The following is a 4921-nucleotide window of genomic DNA, read 5'->3' as shown; positions in this document are numbered from 1 at the left end:
ACCTACACTGTTGGTTAAATTTTTTAAAATTATGTTGGTTGGCTGTTTTGTCCGTGTGTAACAAACACGTTTAACTAATATATTTCTGAAATGTCTACTGATGGAATCCAACAGTTGTTTTGACACACTTTAGATAGAGGCTGCATGTAGGCAATAGAAACAGGAAGGTAAGAGGGGAGAGGGGAAAGGCTCTGCAGGGCGGAGGCAGGATGTGGGATGAAAGGTACTTGAGGAGATGATATCACTGTTCAGCCTTGTCATTTAGCACCTGGCAGGTCCTCCGTTAGGTAAATTAGGGGTAATAGAACACATTGATTTTGGAAAGGAAGATCTTGACAGTTAGGAAAACAAGATCGAGCAAAGGCTGATAAGGCTGTTAGTTCTATTTTTTTTATTCAAATACTGTAATCCCAACTGTCTGAGTAGGCTAGAAAATTTACCAAACTTCAAGCACTTGGTGACCAACTTCCATCAAAGAGGATCAAACAATTACAGACATGGGATGGAAGGAATGTACACAGGATGTGGTGAAAAATTAGCAAGCATTAGGAAATGAAAGAGGCAATTTTATTAATACAATCATCCACCTTTTTCATCACTACCAAGGTCAAACAAAACCTGGCATACATTATATAAACAGATCTCAGTTCAGGTGCTGGATCATTGACTCATTCATTTAAGAAATCATTATTGAACACCTACTAAATGCTGAAAAGTATCCCAAGAACTGGAGACAAAGCACATAACAAAGCAAAGAATCTTGTCCTCATGGAGTTTATATTCTAATGAAGTATATGAATGGTAAAGCAGAAATATAAGTAAATATGTATTATGTTAGAAAAGGTGAGCACTGGGATGAATGTGTTAGGGAAGTATGTTAGCAAGAGTCAGAAGAGGCCTTCTCACCGAGAAGGTGACATTTCAGGAAAGACCTGAAGCAAATGAGGGAATGAGCTAGGTGGGCATCTGTAGGAAAGGCATTCCAGGTAGAGGGGACAATAATATGTTCCTTGAGGGTGCAGTGTAAGGTGGGAGACAGTGATAATGCTTTTCCCAAAGTTAGACACATAAAGTCATAAATACTGGTAAATAAATACTCAAAACTGTAAGCTGCTTCTGATGACAAAGTGGAAGTCAATGATGAGGGCATGTTATAAATCCAACCACATACTGAGAATCATTGTTTAGACTTGTGCAAATAGGGTTTGCTATCATTCTGTATTAGTCCATTTTCATGCTGCTGATAAAGACATACCGGAGACTGGGTAATATTTTTTAAGAGGTTTAATGGACTCACATTTCCACATGGCTGCGGAGGCCTCACAGTCATGGCAGAAGGTGAAAAGCACTTCTTACATGGCAGCAGGCAAGAGAGAATGAGAACCAAGCAAGGGAGGAAACCCCTTACCAAATCATTAGATCTTCTGAGACTTACTCACTAGCACAAGAACAGTGTGGGCAAAACTGCCCCCATGACTCAATTATCTTCCAATAGGTCCCTCCCACAATGCGTGGGAATTATGGGAGCTACAATTCAAGATGAGATTTGGGTAGGCATACAGCCATGTCATATTTTTAAAAAATTGTTTTCTGAATTTAGCAAGATGAGTGGAATGGGATTTGAGATTGCTAATTCTAAAGCCTACTCAGTTTCACTAAAAGTAGTTGCCAAAAATGTTTCGTGCACACAATGCTAGTTTAAATTAAATTCTTTCTCAATGTCTTTTGGATCATTTTTACCACTATGACTTTTCCTTCAGAAAGAATCTGTTCTCCCAGAATATAGTGTTAGATAGCAACTATTGTGCCCTATGTCAGTAATTCGTTTATCCATATGATTATTCAACAAGTATGCATTGAGAGTCTACTAGGTAACAGTCACTCTTCATTAACCTGAATACATAAGATGAACGATACCTGGTCCTTGTCCTCAAAGAGTCACTACAGTTCAATTTAGGGCACAAGCAAGTAATTTGTCATATGTGGTACAGGGTAGTAAAATACGAAACCCAGGTAAGCTCAGAGCACTATAGGAACATATAGATGAGAATCTCTACCCAGTCTGCAGACAGGTAATTTTATCAAGAGAATATTCCTAAACTGATCCTTAAAAGATGAAGAGGATCTAGCCAGTTTAAGAAGTGGGGAAAGACATTTCTTGCAGAAGAAGGAGCAGGTAAAAATTCAGAAAAGTGAGAGACCAATTAATGAACAATGATTAAAAATGATTGGAAAGGAATTTATGGACAATAAGACTAGACAGGTAGGCAGAGGACAGTGCAGAAAGGGCCTGGCTGTGTTATCTTGAAGGGAAGACATTATTTATAAATTCACCAGTTCAGTTATATGGTTGGCTCTACATCCTAAAGTGATTGCTCTGAGAGCAGTATTAAAAGTGGGAGTGCTACTACAGAGATGTGGGAACAGGTTAATGGCTCATTTGATTTAGGAAAGAAATCATATGGGTTTGAAGTAAGGTCCTGTGAATGACAGTAGTAGTAAAAATAACAAATGAAGTAAAAATTATGAAGATTATGACTATAAAAGATATTTAACAGAATGTTAGTCAGGATGTTTTTGAGAGAAAGGGAGGAGTCAAGATTGAACATAGATTCCTATATTAGCCAAACTGAAAAAAATCACCAAAACAAAGAAGGATCAGGTTTGAGGGAACTAATAACGTTGACTTTGAACAGCTAGACACTGAGGGATCTGTCTGATGTCCTCATCAAAATGGCCAGTGGGCAGTATGTAGATATGTTGATCTGGCAAACAAGATGCGAGTAAGGCTGACATTTCTGAAATCTCATTAAACCTTGATCATATCTCACATTATGACTCACATACTATATTTAAAATTGCTTGTTTGATGCCTGCACTCCTAAAGAGTAAGCTTCCTGCGGTGATGACATATTTCCACCTGAGTGTTGCTCTTACAGGGATCCTCAGCCTGTTTTCCACCACCAACCAATGACAGGTAATAACTCTCCCATGTAATGGAAGAACATAGGGAAATAAACCTTTTCTTCTAAGATAAATATATTGGAATGCAAATAAGTGAGGATGCTTTCTTTTGCAGGTTTTTTTGTTGTTTGTTTGTTTGTTTGTTTGTTTTTAATTCTTCATGGCAAAATAGTTTTGGGAATTCTTTGTAAAAAAAAATTTTTAAGGCCTGCTGCATGTAAGCAGGGACTTGCCATCCTGACCACTGTTTTCACAGTGGTTAGAACAGTGCTTAGCATAAAGGGACTGCTCAACAGATATTTAACGACTATCTTAAGAAACACTGCAGTGTGGTAGGAGACCGTGGTTGATAAACACTGCCCCAGGAGTTCTTAGAGCTCCTAGTGAGTAAAAACCTTCCATTTCTTTATAAAATGAGTGAATGAGTGTTTGCTATGGGCAAGATATAGGATCTTATGTGGTTATTGAGTCACTAAATCTGAATTTTGTGTTAAAATAAGGCCTCTGCTTACCTGTCTAGTCCCATCATCTATAAATTCCTTTCCAATCATTTTTAATCACTTGTTCATTAATTGATCTCTCACATTTTTGAATTTTTACCTGCTCATTTTTCTGCAGGAAATGTCCTTCCCCACTTCTTGAACTGGCTAGATCCTCTTTATCCTTTAAGGATCAGTTTAGGAATATTTTAACACAAAATTCTGTATGAGAACATCATACAGATCCCGCAATGTCAAGCTGTTCAAAGTCAAATGAGTGCTTGTTATACGCAAGATATAGGATCTTATGTGGTTAGTGAGTCACTAAATCTGAATTTTGTGTTAAAATAAGGGAATCTGGAGGATGACCTCTCTAATTTGATATGGAATTATTGAAATCTAAAGTGGCCCTTTGCATTACACCATTCTGTTAGAATGCTCTGATTCTCAGATAGTTCATTATATATTTTTCCATATTTACAATCTCTTTAAAGGTTAGAGCTAGGGAGGGAGGCTATTGCCTACCTTGTACCATGTTAGGGGTCTTGGTTAAAACCTCTCTCCCTAATTATATTCTTGCATGTTAATTCATGGAGTTCACCGTAACAGTTTCAGACTTTTCTCATATGTTTAAATATTACATATGTAATTCGTATTCACCACACACAGCTGTTATTGTGTGTTCTTTAGCATAAATTAATAGCTAATATTTAAATAAAGGTTTTTGGACATAGAATGGGGAAAAAGATGAAAGGGAGAGAGAAAACACATAGAAACAGAGAATCTGAGAGAAGTGCAATTGATAAAAGGAAAAGTGCAGTATGGGGGAGTGAAAAGACTGAACTCTGAAACCTGACATTTCCCCTGCAGTAGAATAAAGGTGAATGATACTTTGGTACCCTGAAGTAATTAAACTGACTCTTCAAACACTAGACAGCCTTCTGCCTATCACTTTGTTTTTTTCCATTTTAACTCTTTAAGATAGTCCAAGCAAATATTTCATCACTTCTCTAGGGCTCCTGCTGAAAATTTCAGAATGTCTCTCTGTACACAGAGTCCTGGGCCCTTTCTAGTATCTCGGCTCAAGGAGTCCGGGCTGTGGAAAGGTAGGGTAAGGCTTTACCTCAAGCTAGGAGTGGTTTTCCCTCTGGGATGAGTCACCTCCAGGATAAAATTCCTAAGGGGTTGTATACAACAAGTCAGTGGACAGTTTTTTCCTTTCACTGACTTCCATCACCTTAGGCCACAGCTTCATGTCAAGTCTGTGTATCAGCAGCATAATCACATGCACATAGGTAATGCTGAGTGCCAAGCAGGCTTAAGGTAATCAAACCTGCACTGGGAATTCAAAGAGCTAATATGAAAGAGGTAATTCCTGGCACTCTCAAAGGTCTCGGATTTAACAGGGATATGATCCAATAGAGAAAAGGAAACAAATTAACAATAAAGTGGCAGCATATGTTGAATGCAAAATGAGC

The sequence above is a fragment of the Macaca mulatta genome, chromosome 4 (assembly GCF_049350105.2).
Source record: "Macaca mulatta isolate MMU2019108-1 chromosome 4, T2T-MMU8v2.0, whole genome shotgun sequence".
NCBI classification, from domain to species: domain Eukaryota; kingdom Metazoa; phylum Chordata; class Mammalia; order Primates; family Cercopithecidae; genus Macaca; species Macaca mulatta.
The sequence above is the reverse complement of the archived record's forward strand: the minus strand, read 5'-3'. Positions refer to the sequence as shown.